The sequence below is a fragment of the Anomaloglossus baeobatrachus genome, chromosome 5 (assembly GCF_048569485.1).
Source record: "Anomaloglossus baeobatrachus isolate aAnoBae1 chromosome 5, aAnoBae1.hap1, whole genome shotgun sequence".
In the NCBI taxonomy this organism is placed as follows: Eukaryota; Metazoa; Chordata; class Amphibia; order Anura; family Aromobatidae; genus Anomaloglossus; species Anomaloglossus baeobatrachus.
The window spans coordinates 27,456,038-27,480,537 of record NC_134357.1 but is presented as its reverse complement, the minus strand read 5'-3'; the positions used below and the strand labels follow the sequence as shown (position 1 = coordinate 27,480,537).

The following is a 24,500-nucleotide window of genomic DNA, read 5'->3' as shown; positions in this document are numbered from 1 at the left end:
AACTCATTTTCTCCAGATATTTTTGTTTTAGGCTATATTCCAATTTTTATCGGAAAAAAACACGGGCTCAGTGTTTAATGGATCTAAATCAGACATCAGTGAAAATCACAGATCTAAAGCCAGAGTCGCACTGGTATGTAGAATCCAATAAGAAAGAATCATATGTGATAAGGTAATGGATCTATTTCACGTGTTTATTTCATATTATCTAGAGTCATTACACACAGAGGGATCTATTCCTATATATCATATAGAGTCATTATACACAGAGGGATCTATTTCACGTGTTTATTTCTGTTATTGTTGATGATTATGGTTTACAGCCAATGAAACCCAAAACTCATTATCTCAGAATATTAGAATATTATATAAGACCAACTGAAGAAATTATGTTAAACTAAGAAATGTTGGCACCTACTGAAAAATCTGGACAGTAAATGTCTCAATACTTTGTCCGGGCTCCTTTTGCATGAAGTACTACATCAATGCAGCAATGTGGCATGGAGGCGATCAGCCTGTGGCACTGCTGAGGTGTTATGAAAGCCCAGGTTGCTTTGATAGCCGCCTTCAGCTCGTCTGCATTGTTGGCTCTGGTGTCTCTCATAGATTCTCTATGGGGTTTAGGTCAGGCGAGTTTGCTGGCCAATCAAGCACAGTGATACTATGGTTAGTAAACCAGGTATTGGTACCTTTAGCAGTGTGGACAGGGGCCAAGTCCTGCTGGAAAATAAAATTTCCATCTCCAAAAAACTTGTTGAGGGAAGCATGAAGCGCTCTAAAATTTCCTGGTAGACGGCTGAGCTGACTTTGGTCTTGATAAAACACAGTGGAGCTACACCAGCAGATGACATGGCTCCCCAAACCATCAGTGATTGTGAAGACTTCACACTTGACCTCAGCAGCTTGGACTGTGGCCTCCACTCTTCCTCCAGACTCTGGGACTGCGATTTCCAAATGAAATGCAAAATTTACTTTCATCTGAAAACAACACCTTGGACACGGAGAACAGTCCAGTTCTTCTTCTCCTTGGCCCAGGTAAGACGCTTCTGGCATTGTCTATTGGTCATGAGTGGTGACACAAGGAATGCGACACTTGTAGCCCATGTCCTGGATACGTCTGTCTGTGGTGGCTCTTGAAGCACTGACTCCAGCAGCGTCCACTCCTTGTGAATCTCCACCAAATGTTTGAGTGGCATTTCCTAACAATCCTATCAAGGCTGCGGTTCTCCCGATTGCTTGTGCACCTTTTTCTACCACACTTTCCTTCCACACAACTTTCCATTAATATGCTTGGATACAGCACTCTGTGAACAGCCAGCTTCTTTAGCAATGACCTTTTGTGGCTTACCCTCCCTGTGGAGTGTGTCAAAGACTGCCTTCTGAACATCTGTCAATTCAGCAGTCTTCTCCATGATTGTGTAGCCTACTGAAGACTAAGGGCCCATTTTAAACGCTCAGGAAGCCTCTGCAGGTGTTTTGTGGTAATTATTCTAATTTTTTGAGATAATGACTTTTGGGTTTTCATTGCCTGTAAGCCATAATCATCAACATTAACAGAAATAAACAATAAAAAAAAAGGATCCTTCTGTGTGTAATGACTATATAATATAAAGGAATAGATCCTCTGTGTGTAATGACTATATAATATATAATAAACAAGTGAAATAGATCCCTCTGTGTGTAATGACTATATAATATACGTTTCACTTTTTGCATTGAATTACAGAAATAAAATTAACTTTTTGAGGATATTCTATTTTATTGAGATGTAATTCCCTCGTAGAAGAGTGAGAGGTTAATTCCTCCATCTTCTCCATTGCCTGTCTCTGCACATATTGGATTGGATTAACTAATATCAACCTCAATTTTGGGCGTGTTCTTTATTGTCCACCTCTGTGATGCCTTTTGCTTCTCTTTGGCCAGAGTCACAGAGGTTAGAAAAAAGTACACGCCCCCAAGAAGACTATTACCTCCCATGTGGCTAAAGGGAAAATATACATATAAACTTTATAATCTTGTATCTCACAAACAAAGAAGTTTATAACAAATTGGCAACATGTGTTTTTCAGTACTTCTGCCCCTATATCAGAATGTAGCTAGATTAAAATGTAAAAAGATATGAAAGGTCCTCTTTAACATGTAACATAAAAGTAAAGAATGAAAATGATTATATCATTCCAGGTAAAGGGTACGGAATATTTATACTTACAAGTACTGACAATGATTAGAGCCACTATCAATCCAATTATCACCAAACCAGCAAACACATAACACACTGCAGAGAAGTCAATGTGAAAAAGAATTGTTAGATTTTAAAGCGAAAACATGTACACCTAGGAAATATAACTTGCTGAATTCTCATATCATGTATTATGTAATTAGCTAGTTAGGACTCTTGAAGGACTCTTGAAGGACGGTGAAGGACTCACCGGTGACCGCAAATCCCCTGAGTGACTGAAGTGATCTGTGCGATCAGCGGCACCGTCACTGAGGTTATCCGCGGCCCCAGCTGAAGTCCTCCACCTGAGATCTGTGGCCGCGGATAACCTGAGTGACGTCATCGCTGATAGCGCGACACACTTCAATTGCTGCGGGGAGCTCACAGAGCGATCGTGGTCTGTGACCGCTCTCTGTCAGCTTCCGATGTAGCAGAGCTGAAAGAGTAGTGGGACCTCATGCGGATTACGTTGGACCTGGATGGGTGTTTGGGGATTAATAAAGTGGTGAAAGAGTGTTTTTTTTGTCTTTTATTCCAAATAAAGGAATTTTTCGGGTGTATGTGTTTATTTTCTTTAACTTACAGGTTAATCATGGAAGGTATCTTAGGGAGATGCCTGCCATGATTAACCTAGGACTTAGTGGCAGCTATGGGCTGCCATTAACTCCTTATTACCCCAATTGCCACTGGACCAGGGTAATTCGGGAGGAGACGGGTAGAGTCCCGGGACTGATTTGCAGTGTTTTCTGCAACATGCGATAAATGTATTAAGAAAAACGCATGTCACTAGGATGGTCTGTGTGCCGTCCGTGTGACATGCGTTTTTTTTCTCGCACCCATAGACTTGCATTGGAGTGACTCGCACGAGAAACTCTAGAAATCGCAGCATGCTGCGATTTTTTTCTCAGTCCGATTTGAGCTGAGAAAAAAAAAAAGCAGATTGGAGGTGCAACATTGATTAACATTGGTTCGAGTGCAATGTGAGATTTTCTTGCATTGCACTTGTGCGAGTCAATCGCAAGTGTGACGCCAGCCTAATAGTGTGGATTAGGCTTAGAAAAAATGTATTGTGTTATATCTGACTGGCGGCTTTCTGATTCTAAATGTCTGAGTGCTGATATGTGCACTAATTCCTTAAAGTAAAAAATACCAACATCCCCTCCAACGGAAAAATCCTGTGAACAATCAGAAAATTCAGCTGCATTTACATACTCAGTCCGAACTGGGTGCAAAAACCTAAAAAAACATCACTATGGGGAGATAAGGTATGCACACCAGTGACTATGTAAGGGGAATACATGAAATAGCAGAAACTGCTGTGTGAATACTGACTTGAAAAATCCAATAGCTATATGTAAGAGTGAAAATGTGAAAAATGAAATCTGCATTACTGCCATGAACATATGAATCAAGAGAAATTTAGCTACTGAATTGATCAATGCAATAGAGCCCCAACACTGCGGCAAAGTATTTCTCTACGTTGGGGTCCCTAGCTTGTGTGTGTCCTCTCATGCAGTTAAAAAACTTACCGTGTATGGGAAGCTGAGACCCAGGCTATTTATGCGTATGAATCCATATCATACGCATAAATAGCCTGGGTCTCAGCTTCCCATACACGGTAAGTTTTTTAACTGCATGAGAGGACACACACAAGCTAGGGACCCCAACGTAGAGAAATACTTTGGCGTAGTGTTGGGGCTCTATTGCATTGATCAATTCAGTAGCTAAATTTCTCTTGATTCATATGTTCATGGCAGTAATGCAGATTCCATTTTTCACATTTTCACTCTTGCATATAGCTATTGGATTTTTCAAGTCAGTATTCACACAGCAGTTTCTGCTATTTCATGTATTCCCCTTACATAGTCACTGGTGTGCATACCTTATCTCCCCATAGTGCATTTACATACTCGTCATTATTATGAGCAAAGTGACATCTCAGGGTGAGGTTTCTCGACAACTTATTCACATCTAATGTTTGAAATACATCAAATTTACTGGTTGGAGAGAAACCTAAACCCCTGGACACGACTCAGATCTGATCAGATGTTAGAATTTGACTAGACAGATTAATCACCGGACAACTTAATTCCTTTTCCTGAATCTCGGCAAGCTTCTTCTAAGGCCGGAGTCACACTTGCGAGTGCCTCGCGTGTAACGCGCGCGAGTCTCTCATTGAATCACCCGGCACGGCCGCACACTATGCACACAGGAGCGTCTGAGCTGTATAGAGATACATGCAACCGACCCGCTCCTGTCAGGGGAGTGTGCGGCCAGGCCGGGTTCTACCATGAGAGACTCGCGCGAGTTACACGAGAGGCACTAGCAAGTGTGATTCTGGCCTTACGTCCATGCTTCCTCCTCGCCCTCCTTCAGTGTTTTTTGACCTCTGATTAGAAGGAAGCTGGGGAAAATGTCTATCATATGATTCATTGTGATTATCCGTTCTAATATCTGTAAGTTCTCCCGAGGTAACAGAAGAGAATTCTGAAAAGCTCACTCTTGTATGGCTGAACGCCTTGTAATTATATCCAGATTGCTATAAAATAGATTTTCTTGTATGGAAAAATTTCCAGGAATACACCCTACTATTTCATAGTCTTTAATGTCCCGGTCAGATTTCCGGTTTTCTTCGTCTAATTTTTTTCAGGTTAACATGTATTTTTTTTTATTTAGTTTAGTATATTCCTCAAGCTGATTAAGTTGACTAACCTTATTTTTTCCATCCAATATTTCCTTGTTAATATGATCCGATTCAAGTCTGTCATATTTGACCAAAAGTTGCATTAATTTGATGGAACATGTGGATAAAATATAATTCCAATCTATAGAAAGTCTCTGGATAATTAGAGGTGGCTTTTGTATTACTCCGGAGGCCTCTGGGTATTATATTTTTGTCGATATAAGATTGCAAGGATTTGGTAAAATTCCACCACAACTTCAACTCTTTAATTCTCAATGATTCCAATTTTTTGCATAAAGTGACTATATTGTCAGACCTTGGTTCTGTGGTATCATTATTGCCATCCACCACACTGCGATTAAAAAAATCACATCAAACAATCCCAGTCTGCCATCGTGATTTTCCATCTCAACAATACATATCGCTCCAGTTGTTATCAGTGGAAACAAAAATTTGTGGTATACGGTGTGCACGGCTTACACCAAACGTAATAGAATCACATACACAAATTGACCAGCTCACCACTTTCAGAATCTGGGGTGTCTCATGTCGTTTGCACAGGATATCCCTGGTCCGGGTATAGCAAAATCAGAATATAGAAACAATTCCAGCAGTCTACAGTTCAAGATTTATAAAAACCTTCTTTTAATGCAAATATTTTTAAAAATTCAGCGGTATAGACGTCCACAGAAACACAAGGTTAGCGATCCAACATGTTTCGACAGATAACAAGTCGTTAAATCTTATTCATGGATACTGACTAAACCGACATATACCTCTTAGGCCTGTTTCACACGTCAGTAAAAAACACAGACGTTCTTTACTGACGTGTAGAAAACGCCTATGTCCCACAGTGTGCCGTGATTCACAGCGGTTGTCCATCTGCAATCCGTGATACGTGATCCGTAATTGCACACGGACATTACTCACCTGTCCCGTTCCTGCTGTCCGTGGTGCTGAACTCCTCAGCTCTGCAGCATCCGTCCACCGCTCTCTGCAGCTACTTCCGGGTCAGCTCTGGCTGCATTCATGAATATTTATGAACCGGCCAGGAAGCTGCAGAGAGCGGAGGCTGCACAGAGCGTCACTGGAAAGGAGAGTTGAAAATGTTTTTTATTTGATATGTACGTTTTTTTTCTGGTACGTATTTCACGGATCTCACCATAGTGTGGTCCGTGGGACATCAGTGATGCCAGAAAAAGAACGGACTTGTCTCCGTGCGGCAATCATGGACATGAGTGTACACCACATGGAGACACGGTCAGTGAAAAATCACTGTGTGCGCGCAGACCCATTTATTATAATGGGTCTCCGTATGTCCGTGTTTCTGGTACGTATAAAAAAAAGCACAAATGTACCAGAATCACTGACGCCTGAAACAGGCCTTAAATAGTTTAAGAAAAAAATTTCCCATCTTGCAACTGGTCTGCCACACAATCAATTGTAGTTCAACCACCTCCACACCTGTTACCAGCACCTGTGCATGAAAAGAGATAGATCCAAACTGAGAATAAACTAACATAATATGCAAAATACATTTCACATGAAATACATTTAAAGGGAACCTGTCAGGTCCCATATGCATTCTGAGCTATAAGCAGGGGGTTCTGTAGCCTAACGTACCGCCCCCGTGACAGCCGACGGGCTGCTCGGATCCGGATCCGCAGTGGCTCGAGGGGCCTCCGGACCGGAGGCAGGGTCGTGTGGCCTCTCGAAAATAAAAGGGGGGGGGGAGGGTGGATTTGGATAATGTTCGTGACGCCACCCACGGTTGTGGTAAAAATGGGATACCACCGCTACTGCGTTTAGAGAAGAGGGGAGCGCCCGGGAGCGATTGAATAGCAACGGTAGATGTTAACCCCTCCGTGGGCAGGGGAAGGTGTCCCGGGGCTCGGTGCTAGCAGGCTGGGGACCCGTTGGGAGCAAAGGGGCACCACGTATTCACACAGTCCAGAGATGCTGACACTGACAACGGGTAAACCAAAGTCTTGTACATCCTGCAGCTTTAATCCGATTACGTTGGGTCTGTGCCCTTTTGGCGTGGCTGGTTGGTCTGAAGCCTTGTCCCTTGGCACCTTGTTTACACTTGGTGGATCCCTTTCGCCTAGAACTACTCGGGTCCCGCTCACCTTCGTGGCTAGCAGGGTGAGCTTGCTCTCAGGGTTCACGCGTGGGATTTTCTGGACGGTTTGGGAAGTCGTATCCCTCCGTTGCGCTAGTACCCCGATTTTAGAGCAGGTGGGGAGCGGTTCCTGAAGATTCCGTTCCCGTCGGGGGAATTACTGGGCTGCGTGAAGCTACTTCCCAGCCTAGGGTCCGCGTACCCCATCGTGCCCTGGCCCCTACCCGGTTGTAGCACAAGGCCGCCGGTCTGCCCTCCATGGCAGTACTGTGCCCCCTGTCAATACCCCCTGCGACTGGGGTTCCAGCCCCTTCTAGGCCAGACCAACGTCTGGCACCTGGGACTGTTACAGGAGCCCAGCTCCGCAGCGTGACCTTGCCTTGTCACCGCTCACTGGCACTCCACTACTCTCTCCTCTTCTCCTGACACTTCTGGCCGTCCTACTTCTATCCCTCCATCTGGGTGGCCCTATTCCCCTCAGGATGTCCAATAGGCGTTTGGTGGGTGTGGTGCAGAGTGTTCCTCACGATTTGTGTATACCTGTTCTTAGCAACACCAAAGGGACAGGACCCGTAAACAAGGAGGAGCGGGTACCATGCAGAAGGACAGATTGCACGGCACCCTTGTGACGACCTGATAGGCCAGGGCGTCACACTAACACCTCCTTCCAACCCATGCCTTTCTTGTAATATTGTGGAATATGAAAGTAATAAAATACGTTTTATTACTTAAATACTCCCTCTGTAAATGAGTCAAAGTAAAAGTCACTAGCCCCATGGGCGTCACATCGCCCTGTGGGCATTTGCATGTGTGGCGCCCCTGAGGCTTCCGTCGCCACAGGTCATTGCACCCCACCAGCGGTGTGATGCCCCATTCTGGGAGAGGAAGAGAGTGAACTCCGGTCCCCTGGTAAATCCACACTACACCCATTGTTAGGTACATACTGGGACCAGGGAAAGTGGCAGGCAACCCTCCCATGCTGCATGCTGAGAGGGGCTGTAAGACCCATCCCTGCTCCCATAGGGTGGTAGCTTAGCAACTGGGGAGGTGGGAGGAGCCACCAGAGAGCAGATAGAGAAAGGAAGGTCAAGTTAGTTTCAGTTTACCTCAGGGAGTGAGAGAAGCAGCATGTAGTTGGAGGAGAAGAACGAGAGAAAGGAGGGAGGAGGAGGCCTGCTGAGGCAGGCAAGGAGGAGAAAGAAGAGAAGGAAAGAAAGGGTCGCAGGGCCGCGGGTAGTCCTGTAGGTACCACGAGCTGTCCTTGTTGGGTACCGAAGCCGAGGGCCCAGAGGCGCTACGAGTAGCTGCAGGCTGCGGTGGCCTGGTCCACAGTGACATCGGTGGAGTGATTAGCTGCGACAGGGGACGGTCCCTAGAGACTGGAGGAGTGAAAAGACAATCTCCAAACAGTAAAAACCGAGGCCCAGGGACGTTGTAAGCTCCCAGGGCCAGAACCCAGAGCAGCCCTTCAGAAAAGGGGTAATCAGCCGACAGGTGACCCCCCAGCCTGGAGGCTGTAATGGAGGCCAAGCCAAGTCCATCTTAACAAAGGCAAGGCTAGTGAAGACAGCAGAGAAAGAGACACTAAGAGAGAGGGTACCGGATTTCACACTCTGAATCACCCAGAAGACGGAGGTCCCTGACAGCGGTCCCAGCAGTCCAAGGGTTCTGCCTGCCCTGACAAGAACTGTGAGTAAAAGAACTTGAACTGCACCTCTGAAGTTGCCTCAGTTATTTCATCTGCATAGACATTTACAAGCACCAACTGTGCCCCGGGCATTGCTCCACCTGTGGGGAGCAGTACCACCATTGCTGCTATAACATCCCCCGGAGGCCTCATACAGCAGCGGCGGCCTATTAGCCGCATACCACAGGTGGCGTCACGAACACAACCATTAACAAGCAAGCCACATATTTTACTGACACCCACCAGGGCCACGGAGCCGGGCCCAGCCACCACTGACTACCACCGGACTAGTCCGGCCCGGCACCGGGTGTCCCATAGCCCTGGGGTGGGCGAGTCAACTTTTGGCGTCACGAACAGGATTTCGTGCCCGGTCACACCGGGTACTGTGCGCCTGAAGAACCGTGTGACAGACTGTGTACTTTATTGAGAAACCGCCGCCATTAGCGCTGCTGAGAGCGGGAAGAAGGGGGGCGTGCAAGAAGAAAGGGCGCGAAGAGACGCCCCGCCCCCTTGTCCAAGAAAAGCGCGCGAAGCGGTGCCCGCCATAGAAAGCGGAAGAAAAGGAAGCGGCGACCGAATAAGCTGGCCGGCTGGCAGAAAAAGCTTAAACGCCCGATCAACAGATAAAGAAAAAGAAAATGTACCTGATACTAAGTGGAGCGGTGCCGGCCGTGATGGGCTGGGCGCCAGTCTGGCGCCAGTTGCTAGTACAGCCTCCGGCCCCGCCTCCAAGAAGGAAAAGGGAGCAGCCAAGTGGCGTGGTCGAGCACTCGAGCAGTGTTCCAGGCAGCATCTCCCAGGCCGGAAGCATGGCGGAGGAGCTGCAGCGAGGTGCCCCAGGAGCCGGAGGAGAGGACCCCGAGCTGGACCTGCTGAGAGAGGAAGTGCGAGCCCTGACCCGGAGGCTGAGCAGCGTGGGAGTGGAAGCGGACCGGTGGAGAGGGACACCGCTGATACCGGAAGGCCTGGGCCGGTGGATGGATGCCGCGGAGCAGCCAAAGGGTGAGCAAACTGAAACCCCGATCCGTCCGGACCCATGGCCCCGCCACGCGCCCCTGACCAGTCACTTCACCGACCCTCTGGCCTCCCCCGCCGGACCCGCGGAAGCCCGGTGGGGCACCGGAGGCCTGCCTGAGACCCCCGCAGACGGAGCTTGGGGGGGGGTGGACCCAGAACAACCAGCGGGCCCTCTGCCGAGTCCCCCTGTGAACCTCCTGGGAATGGCATCCCCGGGAGTGAACTGGGACGCTGTGCCCATAGAAACCAAGGGACTGCAGCGGCCGCTGCGCCCCAAGGCAACTCCCCTGGCCAACGAGCTGACGTGCCAAAGGCTGGTGGTCGAGTACCAGCAGGAGCGGGAACTCCGGGAAGAGAAAAGGAGGGCCCGAGAAGTCGCCAATCTGGCCTCCAAGGAAGAGGTCAGGAAGGCCCTGAAGGGAGCTGAGTGCCCAGTAAAACGGGGCACTGTAGTCGATTTCCGGCAGAAAGGTGGATGGGGCTTCATCCAGGAGCCTGGCCTGGGCAAGGACGTGTTTGTAGCACGGAGAGACATTGAGGAGCACCTGCCCAGAGGCCACCCAGGCCGCGACGCCAAGCTGGGTGATGAAGTGGAGTATACCCGGCTGATGGGGGACCGCGGGTGGTATGCGCTGCATGTGCGCATTGTGCAGGAAGAAGCGGCCCCAGGAGAGCCAGAGTGGCGCCGCACAGCACAAGAGCGCAGCATCTCCCCAAGCAACAGCGCCACCTCCAGACAGACTCAGGCCGCAGAACATTGCAGCCGGCCTGCAACAGTAACCCAGGAGACGCAGACCAGGATCTCCATGGCGCGCGTGATGCAGGGTGCTCGGCCAAAGCAGGGCCCTAGAGACCACAGCAACAGCCCCCTGCAGACAAGCAGCCCTCTGCAGCAGCGCCGTGCAACGCCTACAGGCAGCCCCACTCCAACCCAGGCTGCAGGACAGCGCAGAAGGTCAGGGACCAGTGCTCAAGGGACCCAGACGATGATCTCGTCAGCAGACCTGCTGCCAAGAGCCGTGCCGGAGTGGGATCCTGACTAGAGATGAGCGAACCGGTCCCGGTTCGGCTCGAGGCGGTTCGCCGAACGGGGGGTCTGGCTCGAGTTCGGCTCGTCGAACGTTCGACGAACCGAACTCGAGCCCATAGGAAACAATGGCAGGCAATCACAAACACAGTAAAACACCTAGAAAACACCCTCAAAGGTGTCCAAAAGGTGACAAACAACTCACAACACAACACAAACACATGGGAAAGTGACAAGGACATGTACTCATGCGAAAACAAAACAGCTGGACAAGGAAAAAGAGGAGGACACACAGATATAGGCATGGCACGCCCTTCTAAAGTCATGTAAAACACCGCAAGGTGACTCCAAGCGGAGTCTCCCTTTTTTCCAAAAATTGGGCCCCACACACCCACCCCTTCAGTGGCAGCAGTTGTGCCCCAGTTGTACACTTCACAGCTAGATTTGCATCAAGCACATTCAAAAATACGCCATTCTTATCCGTCCCCAGGATGACACCGGGGTAGGTAGCAAAGTCTTTCCTGATCCCAGCTCTGTTCATCTTGGCTTCTTTTAAAAACACAGCAAGCAAGGGTTACTCCAAGCGGAGTCTCCCTTTTTTCCAAAAATTGGGCCACACAGACACCCACCCCATCAGTGGCAGCACTTGGGCCCTAGTTGCAAACAGGATGTTTTGATTTGCATCAAGCACATTCAAAAATACGCTATTCTTAGCCGTCCCCAGGATGACACTGGGGTAGGTAGCAAAGTCTTTGCTGACCCATGACTTGTTCATCTTGGCTTCTTTTAAAAACAATGTAAGCAAGGGTTACTCCAAGCGGAGTCTCCCCTTTTTTCCAAAAATTGGGCCCCACACACACCCACCCATTCAGTGGCAGCAGTTGTGCCCCAGTTGTACACTTCACAGCTAGATTTGCATCAAGCACATTCAAAAATACGCCATTCTTATCCGTCCCCAGGATGACACCGGGGTAGGTAGCAAAGTCTTTCCTGATCCCAGCTCTGTTCATCTTGGCTTCTTTTAAAAACACAGCAAGCAAGGGTTACTCCAAGCGGAGTCTCCCTTTTTTCCAAAAATTGGGCCACACAGACACCCACCACATCAGTGGCAGCACTTGGGCCCTAGTTGCAAACAGGATGTTTTGATTTGCATCAAGCACATTCAAAAATACGCTATTCTTAGCCGTCCCCAGGATGACACCGGGGTAGGTAGCAAAGTCTTTCCTGATCCCAGCTCTGTTCATCTTGGCTTCTTTTAAAAACACAGCAAGCAAGGGTTACTCCAAGCGGAGTCTCCCTTTTTTCCAAAAATTGGGCCACACAGACACCCACCCCATCAGTGGCAGCACTTGGGCCCTAGTTGCAAACAGGATGTTTTGATTTGCATCAAGCACATTCAAAAATACGCTATTCTTAGCCGTCCCCAGGATGACACTGGGGTAGGTAGCAAAGTCTTTGCTGACCCATGACTTGTTCATCTTGGCTTCTTTTAAAAACAATGTAAGCAAGGGTTACTCCAAGCGGAGTCTCCCCTTTTTTCCAAAAATTGGGCCCCACACACACCCACCCATTCAGTGGCAGCAGTTGTGCCCCAGTTGTACACTTCACAGCTAGATTTGCATCAAGCACATTCAAAAATACGCCATTCTTATCCGTCCCCAGGATGACACCGGGGTAGGTAGCAAAGTCTTTCCTGATCCCAGCTCTGTTCATCTTGGCTTCTTTTAAAAACACAGCAAGCAAGGGTTACTCCAAGCGGAGTCTCCCTTTTTTCCAAAAATTGGGCCACACAGACACCCACCCCATCAGTGGCAGCACTTGGGCCCTAGTTGCAAACAGGATGTTTTGATTTGCATCAAGCACATTCAAAAATACGCTATTCTTAGCCGTCCCCAGGATGACACTGGGGTAGGTAGCAAAGTCTTTGCTGACCCATGACTTGTTCATCTTGGCTTCTTTTAAAAACAATGTAAGCAAGGGTTACTCCAAGCGGAGTCTCCCCTTTTTTCCAAAAATTGGGCCCCACACACACCCACCCATTCAGTGGCAGCAGTTGTGCCCCAGTTGTACACTTCACAGCTAGATTTGCATCAAGCACATTCAAAAATACGCCATTCTTATCCGTCCCCAGGATGACACCGGGGTAGGTAGCAAAGTCTTTCCTGATCCCAGCTCTGTTCATCTTGGCTTCTTTTAAAAACACAGCAAGCAAGGGTTACTCCAAGCGGAGTCTCCCTTTTTTCCAAAAATTGGGCCACACAGACACCCACCACATCAGTGGCAGCACTTGGGCCCTAGTTGCAAACAGGATGTTTTGATTTGCATCAAGCACATTCAAAAATACGCTATTCTTATCCGTCCCCAGGATGACACCGGGGTAGGTAGCAAAGTCTTTCCTGATCCCAGCTCTGTTCATCTTGGCTTCTTTTAAAAACACAGCAAGCAAGGGTTACTCCAAGCGGAGTCTCCCTTTTTTCCAAAAATTGGGCCACACAGACACCCACCCCATCAGTGGCAGCACTTGGGCCCTAGTTGCAAACAGGATGTTTTGATTTGCATCAAGCACATTCAAAAATACGCTATTCTTAGCCGTCCCCAGGATGACACTGGGGTAGGTAGCAAAGTCTTTGCTGACCCATGACTTGTTCATCTTGGCTTCTTTTAAAAACAATGTAAGCAAGGGTTACTCCAAGCGGAGTCTCCCCTTTTTTCCAAAAATTGGGCCCCACACACACCCACCCATTCAGTGGCAGCAGTTGTGCCCCAGTTGTACACTTCACAGCTAGATTTGCATCAAGCACATTCAAAAATACGCCATTCTTATCCGTCCCCAGGATGACACCGGGGTAGGTAGCAAAGTCTTTCCTGATCCCAGCTCTGTTCATCTTGGCTTCTTTTAAAAACACAGCAAGCAAGGGTTACTCCAAGCGGAGTCTCCCTTTTTTCCAAAAATTGGGCCACACAGACACCCACCCCATCAGTGGCAGCACTTGGGCCCTAGTTGCAAACAGGATGTTTTGATTTGCATCAAGCACATTCAAAAATACGCTATTCTTAGCCGTCCCCAGGATGACACTGGGGTAGGTAGCAAAGTCTTTGCTGACCCATGACTTGTTCATCTTGGCTTCTTTTAAAAACAATGTAAGCAAGGGTTACTCCAAGCGGAGTCTCCCCTTTTTTCCAAAAATTGGGCCCCACACACACCCACCCATTCAGTGGCAGCAGTTGTGCCCCAGTTGTACACTTCACAGCTAGATTTGCATCAAGCACATTCAAAAATACGCCATTCTTATCCGTCCCCAGGATGACACCGGGGTAGGTAGCAAAGTCTTTCCTGATCCCAGCTCTGTTCATCTTGGCTTCTTTTAAAAACACAGCAAGCAAGGGTTACTCCAAGCGGAGTCTCCCTTTTTTCCAAAAATTGGGCCACACAGACACCCACCCCATCAGTGGCAGCACTTGGGCCCTAGTTGCAAACAGGATGTTTTGATTTGCATCAAGCACATTCAAAAATACGCTATTCTTAGCCGTCCCCAGGATGACACCGGGGTAGGTAGCAAAGTCTTTCCTGATCCCAGCTCTGTTCATCTTGGCTTCTTTTAAAAACACAGCAAGCAAGGGTTACTCCAAGCGGAGTCTCCCTTTTTTCCAAAAATTGGGCCACACAGACACCCACCCCATCAGTGGCAGCACTTGGGCCCTAGTTGCAAACAGGATGTTTTGATTTGCATCAAGCACATTCCAAATCCACAAGCATTTACTCTCCCCAGGATGACACAGGGGTAGTAAATTCCTTCTGGATCCATGACTTGTTCATTTTGATGAACGTCAGTCTGTCCACATTGTCACTGGACAGACGCGTGCGCTTATCTGTCAGCACACACCCAGCAGCACTGAATACACGTTCAGAGACAACGCTGGCAGCTGGACACGACAAAATCTCCAAGGCGTAACTGGAGAGCTCTGGCCATTTTTCTATGTTTGAAGCCCAAAAGGAGCAAGGCTCCAGTTGCACAGTCATGGCATCGATGTTCATTTGGAGATACTCCTGTATCATCCTCTCCAGCCGTTGAGTATGTGTCAGACTTGTTGTCTCTGGTGGCCTTGCAAAAGAGGGTCTAAAAAAATTATGAAAAGATTCCATAAAATTGCTGTTACCGGCACCAGAAAAGGTCCTACTGGTACGGGTAGACTGTTGAAGATGACGAGACCGTCCCATGTTTGTCAAGTTACAACTGGGAGATTCACTCCCTGCACCTGCACGGTTGTTTGGTGGAAAAGCCGAGCTAAGATCTAGTAACAGCTTCTGCTGATACTCCTGCATACGTGCGTCCCTTTCTATGGCTGGAATTATGTCACAAAATTTGGACTTGTACCGGGGATCTAATAGTGTGGCAATCCAGTAGTCATCATCACTTCTAATTTTGACAATACGACTGTCATGTTGGAGGTAGTGCAACAAAAAGGCACTCATGTGTCTTGCGCAGCCATGCGGACCAAGTCCATGCTGTGTTTGTGGCATAGAGGTGCTACCCGTTCTTTCTTCCTCTGACATCTGACCCCAACCTCTTTCAACTGAAATTTGACCAAGGTCTCCCTCATCCGCTGAGTCTTCCATGTCCATGGACAGTTCGTCCTCCATTTCTTCATGTTCTCCTGCACCTTGCTCAACATTTCGCCTGCTACTATGCGCCCTTGTCGATCCCTGTCCCCCATGGTCCCATGCCTGCTGCGTTGGTGATGATGAACGTCTGGACCTTCGTGATGTTGTTGTCCCTTGCGCATATGAATCCTCCTGTAGTTCCTCCCCTTCATGTTGTCCCACCCCCTGACTCCGAATAGTGTTTAGCGTGTGCTCCAGCATGTAAATGACTGGAATCGTCATGCTGATAATGGCATTGTCAGAGCTAAACATATTCGTCGCCATGTCGAAACTGTGCAGAAGGGTGCATAGGTCCTTGATCTGAGACCACTCCATCAGGGTGATCTGCCCCACCTCTGCATCTCGTTGGCCCAGGCTATACGTCATGACGTATTGCACCAGGGCTCTGCGGTGCTGCCACAGTCGCTGTAACATGTGGAGAGTTGAATTCCAGCGTGTCGCCACATCGCATTTCAGGCGATGAACCGGCAGGCCGAAAGACTTCTGGAGCGATGCAAGTCGCTCTGCTGCGGCGCTTGAACGGCGGAAGTGAGCTGACAGTTTTCGTGCCCTGTTCAGAAGGCCATCTAGGCCGGGATAGTGTGTTAAAAATTGCTGCACGACAAGGTTCAACACGTGAGCCATACAAGGTACGTGTGTCACCTTGCCCAGGCGAAGTGCCGCACCCAGGTTTGCAGCATTGTCGCACACGGCCTTACCAGGCTGCAGTTTGAGTGGAGACAACCATTTATTAAACTCGGACCGCAAAGCTGACCACAACTCCTCAGCTGTGTGACTCTTATTACCAAGACATGTCAAGCTAAAGACCGCCTGATGCCGTTGCGCTCTGCTGCCAGCATAGTAATGAGGGGTGCGTGATTCCTTCTGCACAGTGAGAACGCTGGTGGCCTGACCAGGCAGGCTTGGGGCGGAGGTGGAGGACCCAGATGAGGTGGAGGATGCAGAAGCAGTGGCGGAACTTGGACAGACAGAGGATTGACACACAAGTCGTGGGGACGGCAAGACTTGTGCAGCAGACCCTTCACCATCTATCACCATAGTTACCCAGTGCCCAGTCAGCGACATGTAACGTCCCTGTCCATGCTTACTGGTCCAAGTATCGGTGGTGAAATGCACCCGTTCACACACAGAGTTTCTCAAGGAAGCGGTGATGTTGTGTGCGACATGCTGGTGTAGCGCGGGCACACCTTTCTTAGAGAAGTAGTGGCGACTAGGCATCTGGTACTGGGGCACAGCGACAGACATAAGGTCTCTAAAATCCTGTGTGTCCACTAGGCGGAAAGGCAGCATTTCGGTAGCCAACAGCTTACAGAGGGATAGAGTCAACCTCTTAGCTTTGTCATGGGTCGGAGGAAGTGGCCTTTTATTTGACCACATCTGAGGGACAGAGATCTGGCTGCTGTGTGTAGACGGTGTTGAGTAGGGTGTCCCTTGAAAAATGCAGGTTTGTGAGGAAAGTGCAGGCGGAGACATGATGTTGCCTTCATCCAACGTTGGTGCTATCGATGTCTGAGAGAGCTGTACACACTCACTTGTTTCCCCTTCCAAACCAACTGACGACCTTACAAGCAAACTGCCTGTTGCGGTTACAGTGGTGGAAGTTTTGCGTGGAAAAACAGGTGTGGCAGCTGTCCCCACAGTCCTAGAAGATGAAGAGCGCGCGGATGCAGTGGAAGGGGCGGGCGGTGGATGGTTCGCTCCACTAGGCCGCATTGCAGCACGGTGAGCTTCCCACCGGGACTTATGATATTTAGTCATGTGACGATTCATGGAAGAAGTTGTCAAACTGCTGAGGTTTTGACCTCTACTAACAGAATCATGACAAATGTTACATATCACATGAGTTGGGCGATCTTTTTCGATGTGAAAAAAGGACCAGGCTAGGCAAGGCTTAGAGGCCATGCGACCTGTTGATCCACCCCGAATAATGCTCATAGGCAGAGTGGTGGCTGAGGATGCAGTTGTAGACGTGCTACCAGTGCTCCGACTCTGTCCAGGAAGGCGCAAGGTAACTTCGTCGTCGGTTGCATCCTCCTCCACCGCCTCTGTTGACCTCCTCGAGTGCCTGACTGGGGGTTGACAGTAGGTGGGATCTAGAACGTCATCATCAATTGTTGTGTTTGCACTCCCCTCCCCCTCAGACCGAGCCTCTTCTTGCCCTGACCGAATATTTAAGTTGTCATCCCAATCGGGTATCTGCGTCTCATCTTCATCAGTATGTTCCTCATTGTCTATAACCACAGGTGTTACAGTTTGTGACAAAGGGTCAACATTATGCTCAGAAACTTGGTCCTCACGGCCTGAATCTGAGTCACAAAGGTTCTGGGCATCACTGCAGACCATTTCCTGTTCTGTACTCACTGTAGCTTGGGAGCAGACCTCTGATTCCCAGGCTATAGTGTGACTGAACAGCTCTGCAGACTCAGCCATCTCAGTTCCACCATACTGTGCAGGGCTGATGGAGACTTCAGAGCTGGGAGAAAGCAAGTTTGATTGGGATGACAACTCAGAGGACTGGTGTTTTTTGGATGCGGTACTTGAAGTGGCAGAGAGGGCACTTGTTGGACCACTTGAGATCCATTCAAGCATTTTCCTTTTTTGCCCATCATCTACCTTTGTTCCTGTTGTTCGTGTCCGTAACAAAGGGAGCACATCGGATTGTCCACGGTAAGTAGTAGACATCTTACTTTTGCTGGTAGATGGTCTATCTTCAGCAGATGATAATGGAGCTTTGCCACCTTCCCCACGGACAAAACCTTTTTTGCCTTTTACACCACGCCTCTTCCCCTTTCCACCAGCATCTGTCATTTTGCCACTCATGTTGATTGCGACAAGATTGTGGACTGAAAATGTGGTAGTAAAAATTGAGAGGTGGTGAAGATTGCAGTGGTGGTCTAGCTTTATTAACAGCAGAATAATAAAGAATAAATATCCCTGACAATGCAACTTAGTTATAATTAGTTGGAGTGTGCAACGCAGGCAGACGTGCTGCAAATGTCTTTGCACTAGTGGGACTATAGCAAAGTCCAATAGCCACGTATAGGATGCCACTAGGTACACTGAGTGTTTGCTAGTATAATGGCTTGGTTAGAATGAGTTGTAGTGTGCAACGCAGGCAGACGCGCTCTGCAAATGTCTTTGCACTAGTGGGACTATAGCAAAGTCCAATAGCCACGTATAGGATGCCACTAGGTACACTGAGTGTTTGCTAGTATAATGGCTTGGTTAGAATGAGTTGTAGTGTGCAACGCAGGCAGACGCGCTCTGCAAATGTCTTTGCACTAGTGGGACTATAGCAAAGTCCAATAGCCACGTATAGGATGCCACTAGGTACACTGAGTGTTTGCTAGTATAATGGCTTGGTTAGAATGAGTTGTAGTGTGCAACGCAGGCAGACGCGCTCTGCAAATGTCTTTGCACTAGTGGGACTATAGCAAAGTCCAATAGCCACGTATAGGATGCCACTAGGTACACTGAGTGTTTGCTAGTATAATGGCTTGGTTAGAATGAGTTGTAGTGTGCAACGCAGGCAGACGCGCTCTGCAAATGTCTTTGCACTAGTGGGACTATAGCAAAGTCCAATAGCCACGTATAGGATGCCACTAGGTACACTGAGTGTTTGCTAGTATAATGGCTTGGTTAGAATGAGTTGTAGTGTGCAACGCAGGCAGACGCGCTCTGCAAATGTCTTTGCACTAGTGGGACTATAGCAAAGTCCAATAGCCACGTATAGGATGCCACTAGGTACACTGAGTGTTTGCTAGTATAATGGCTTGGTTAGAATGAGTTGTAGTGTGCAACGCAGGCAGACGCGCTCTGCAAATGTCTTTGCACTAGTGGGACTATAGCAAAGTCCAATAGCCACGTATAGGATGCCACTAGGTACACTGAGTGTTTGCTAGTATAATGGCTTGGTTAGAATGAGTTGTAGTGTGCAACGCAGGCAGACGCGCTCTGCAAATGTCTTTGCACTAGTGGGACTATAGCAAAGTCCAATAGCCACGTATAGGATGCCACTAGGTACACTGAGTGTTTGCTAGTATAATGGCTTGGTTAGAATGAGTTGTAGTGTGCAACGCAGGCAGACGCGCTCTGCAAATGTCTTTGCACTAGTGGGACTATAGCAAAGTCCAATAGCCACGTATAGGATGCCACTAGGTACACTGAGTGTTTGCTAGTATAATGGCTTGGTTAGAATGAGTTGTAGTGTGCAACGCAGGCAGACGCGCTCTGCAAATGTCTTTGCACTAGTGGGACTATAGCAAAGTCCAATAGCCACGTATAGGATGCCACTAGGTACACTGAGTGTTTGCTAGTATAATGGCTTGGTTAGAATGAGTTGTAGTGTGCAACGCAGGCAGACGCGCTCTGCAAATGTCTTTGCACTAGTGGGACTATAGCAAAGTCCAATAGCCACGTATAGGATGCCACTAGGTACACTGAGTGTTTGCTAGTATAATGGCTTGGTTAGAATGAGTTGTAGTGTGCAACGCAGGCAGACGCGCTCTGCAAATGTCTTTGCACTAGTGGGACTATAGCAAAGTCCAATAGCCACGTATAGGATGCCACTAGGTACACTGAGTGTTTGCTAGTATAATGGCTTGGTTAGAATGAGTTGTAGTGTGCAACGCAGGCAGACGCGCTCTGCAAATGTCTTTGCACTAGTGGGACTATAGCAAAGTCCAATAGCCACGTATAGGATGCCACTAGGTACACTGAGTGTTTGCTAGTATAATGGCTTGGTTAGAATGAGTTGTAGTGTGCAACGCAGGCAGACGCGCTCTGCAAATGTCTTTGCACTAGTGGGACTATAGCAAAGTCCAATAGCCACGTATAGGATGCCACTAGGTACACTGAGTGTTTGCTAGTATAATGGCTTGGTTAGAATGAGTTGTAGTGTGCAACGCAGGCAGACGCGCTCTGCAAATGTCTTTGCACTAGTGGGACTATAGCAAAGTCCAATAGCCACGTATAGGATGCCACTAGGTACACTGAGTGTTTGCTAGTATAATGGCTTGGTTAGAATGAGTTGTAGTGTGCAACGCAGGCAGACGCGCTCTGCAAATGTCTTTGCACTAGTGGGACTATAGCAAAGTCCAATAGCCACGTATAGGATGCCACTAGGTACACTGAGTGTTTGCTAGTATAATGGCTTGGTTAGAATGAGTTGTAGTGTGCAACGCAGGCAGACGCGCTCTGCAAATGTCTTTGCACTAGTGGGACTATAGCAAAGTCCAATAGCCACGTATAGGATGCCACTAGGTACACTGAGTGTTTGCTAGTATAATGGCTTGGTTAGAATGAGTTGTAGTGTGCAACGCAGGCAGACGCGCTCTGCAAATGTCTTTGCACTAGTGGGACTATAGCAAAGTCCAATAGCCACGTATAGGATGCCACTAGGTACACTGAGTGTTTGCTAGTATAATGGCTTGGTTAGAATGAGTTGTAGTGTGCAACGCAGGCAGACGCGCTCTGCAAATGTCTTTGCACTAGTGGGACTATAGCAAAGTCCAATAGCCACGTATAGGATGCCACTAGGTACACTGAGTGTTTGCTAGTATAATGGCTTGGTTAGAATGAGTTGTAGTGTGCAACGCAGGCAGACGCGCTCTGCAAATGTCTTTGCACTAGTGGGACTATAGCAAAGTCCAATAGCCACGTATAGGATGCCACTAGGTACACTGAGTGTTTGCTAGTATAATGGCTTGGTTAGAATGAGTTGTAGTGTGCAACGCAGGCAGACGCGCTCTGCAAATGTCTTTGCACTAGTGGGACTATAGCAAAGTCCAATAGCCACGTATAGGATGCCACTAGGTACACTGAGTGTTTGCTAGTATAATGGCTTGGTTAGAATGAGTTGTAGTGTGCAACGCAGGCAGACGCGCTCTGCAAATGTCTTTGCACTAGTGGGACTATAGCAAAGTCCAATAGCCACGTATAGGATGCCACTAGGTACACTGAGTGTTTGCTAGTATAATGGCTTGGTTAGAATGAGTTGTAGTGTGCAACGCAGGCAGACGCGCTCTGCAAATGTCTTTGCACTAGTGGGACTATAGCAAAGTCCAATAGCCACGTATAGGATGCCACTAGGTACACTGAGTGTTTGCTAGTATAATGGCTTGGTTAGAATGAGTTGTAGTGTGCAACGCAGGCAGACGCGCTCTGCAAATGTCTTTGCACTAGTGGGACTATAGCAAAGTCCAATAGCCACGTATAGGATGCCACTAGGTACACTGAGTGTTTGCTAGTATAATGGCTTAGTTATCAGTTGGAGTGTGCAGAGGACAAGAGGGTACAGTGGCAGGATTGTGGTGCTCTGGGTAGAGGAATGGAAGCCTGCCTTTCTATTCCCTCCTAATGGTGAAATGCAGGTAGGAAATCCCTGACCTGGGCTACACAGACGCTGTTGCTGTTTGCAGGACCTGTCACCTATGGCTATCTGACCCTGCCGGTTGGAGCCCTTAAAAGGACTGCTATAAAGTGCTCTCCCTAAGCTGTCTAACGCTGTGTATGCAGCGCATACAGCTGTATCGGCTATAGGACTCAGGAAGACGGAGCTGCGACAGTGATGTCTGACACCAAAGACGCAGAAGGCAGATAATGGCGTCCGTGAAGAAAATGTCCGGTTTTATAATGCAGGGACATGTGACATGCAGATCCTATCACACATGCCGTTGCTTCTCTGGCTCAAAGTCCACTTAGCTGTGTGTGTGTCTGGGATTGGCTGACATGCTGGCCCGCCCCACAAGACGCGCGCACTTAGGGAAGGAAGACAAGAAAAAAAAAAAAAAAAAATGGCGATCGCCATTATAGAAACAGCAGTGATCTGAAGGCGCTGTTCACGCACACTATACACTGAAATGTGATAATAGTTTGATTCACAGAGTGACTTACACTATTACAGCAGAAACCAAGCTATGATTTAGCTGTTTTTTGGCTGCTAGAACCGTTCTCGAACGTTTCTAGAACTACCGAGCTTTTGCAAAAAGCTCGAGTTCTAGTTCGATCTAGAACATGCCCCAAAATCACTCGAGCCGCGAACTGGAGAACCACGAACCACGAACCGCGCTCAACTCTAATCCTGACATCTATCCTAGAGAGTAAGGAAGATGAAGAGCTGCCAAACTGTACATAGCCCCTTATTCTTTGTGAAGAAGTCCCTTGTGTTTTGCCCTTGATTCTTTTCGAAGATGACACTCTTCCTTACTGTACTGCCCCTGATTCTTTGTGAAGACGTCACCCCCCCATGTTATGTGCTACCGGGCCACTGAACTGGAATGTGGGCCCCGGTGAATGGTTAGGTGTCATGTCATGCCAGGCCACTGGACTTAGTGGCTGGTGTGTGGTGTATGTGTTTTATGTCCTACCAGGCCATTGGACTTAATGGCTGGTATGTTGTTGATCTGTCTGATGCAACCAGGCCATTGGACTTAATGGCTGGTTGAAGATGTTACTTTGTTTGTTTGAAACGAACTGACGGGCTACTGGACTTGTAGTAGCCAAAAATGTAATTAGTTGCACCCGTTGTGCCCCCTACCAGAATTATGGGGGATTTGCCTGAACTGTGCAATGGACTGGAAGTGCACACTTAGAGTTTTCTTTATAAGAAGTTTGCAACGTTCATGATATGTGCCTCCCATAAAGGGAAGAAATGTTTTACTGTTTTATGTTATTGCATACAAAAATGTTTTTGCAGTGTCTCCACATGTTTTTGTTGTTTTTCAGCCCGAGGACGTGCTGGGATTTGCTGTGGGGGAGTGTGGCGCCCCTGAGGCTTCCGTCGCCACAGGTCATTGCACCCCACCAGCGGTGTGATGCCCCATTCTGGGAGAGGAAGAGAGTGAACTCCGGTCCCCTGGTAAATCCACACTACACCCATTGTTAGGTACATACTGGGACCAGGGAAAGTGGCAGGCAACCCTCCCATGCTGCATGCTGAGAGGGGCTGTAAGACCCATCCCTGCTCCCATAGGGTGGTAGCTTAGCAACTGGGGAGGTGGGAGGAGCCACCAGAGAGCAGATAGAGAAAGGAAGGTCAAGTTAGTTTCAGTTTACCTCAGGGAGTGAGAGAAGCAGCATGTAGTTGGAGGAGAAGAACGAGAGAAAGGAGGGAGGAGGAGGCCTGCTGAGGCAGGCAAGGAGGAGAAAGAAGAGAAGGAAAGAAAGGGTCGCAGGGCCGCGGGTAGTCCTGTAGGTACCACGAGCTGTCCTTGTTGGGTACCGAAGCCGAGGGCCCAGAGGTGCTACGAGGCGCTACGAGTAGCTGCAGGCTGCGGTGGCCTGGTCCACAGTGACATCGGTGGAGTGATTAGCTGCGACAGGGGACGGTCCCTAGAGACTGGAGGAGTGAAAAGACAATCTCCAAACAGTAAAAACCGAGGCCCAGGGACGTTGTAAGCTCCCAGGGCCAGAACCCAGAGCAGCCCTTCAGAAAAGGGGTAATCAGCCGACAGGTGACCCCCCAGCCTGGAGGCTGTAATGGAGGCCAAGCCAAGTCCATCTTAACAAAGGCAAGGCTAGTGAAGACAGCAGAGAAAGAGACACTAAGAGAGAGGGTACCGGATTTCACACTCTGAATCACCCAGAAGACGGAGGTCCCTGACAGCGGTCCCAGCAGTCCAAGGGTTCTGCCTGCCCTGACAAGAACTGTGAGTAAAAGAACTTGAACTGCACCTCTGAAGTTGCCTCAGTTATTTCATCTGCATAGACATTTACAAGCACCAACTGTGCCCCGGGCATTGCTCCACCTGTGGGGAGCAGTACCACCATTGCTGCTATAACATCCCCCGGAGGCCTCATACAGCAGCGGCGGCCTATTAGCCGCATACCACAGGTGGCGTCACGAACACAACCATTAACAAGCAAGCCACATATTTTACTGACACCCACCAGGGCCACGGAGCCGGGCCCAGCCACCACTGACTACCACCGGACTAGTCCGGCCCGGCACCGGGTGTCCCATAGCCCTGGGGTGGGCGAGTCACATGATACCATGGATTTACATGTGTGATGTCATCATCAGCGTCTTCAGATCCTGCGCATGCGCACTTACCATTCCTGCAGCCGTTATCAGGGTGCTCGCT

At 48.6% G+C, this 24,500-nt stretch overlaps 1 protein-coding gene across 1 annotated transcript in view; it reads right to left on the bottom strand.

The window, feature by feature from the left end:
- LOC142313239 (C-type lectin domain family 2 member A-like) overlaps positions 1–24,500 on the bottom strand; it is an 89,568-nt gene that overhangs the window by 33,678 nt on the left and 31,390 nt on the right. The gene's annotated exons all lie outside the window — the stretch shown is intronic.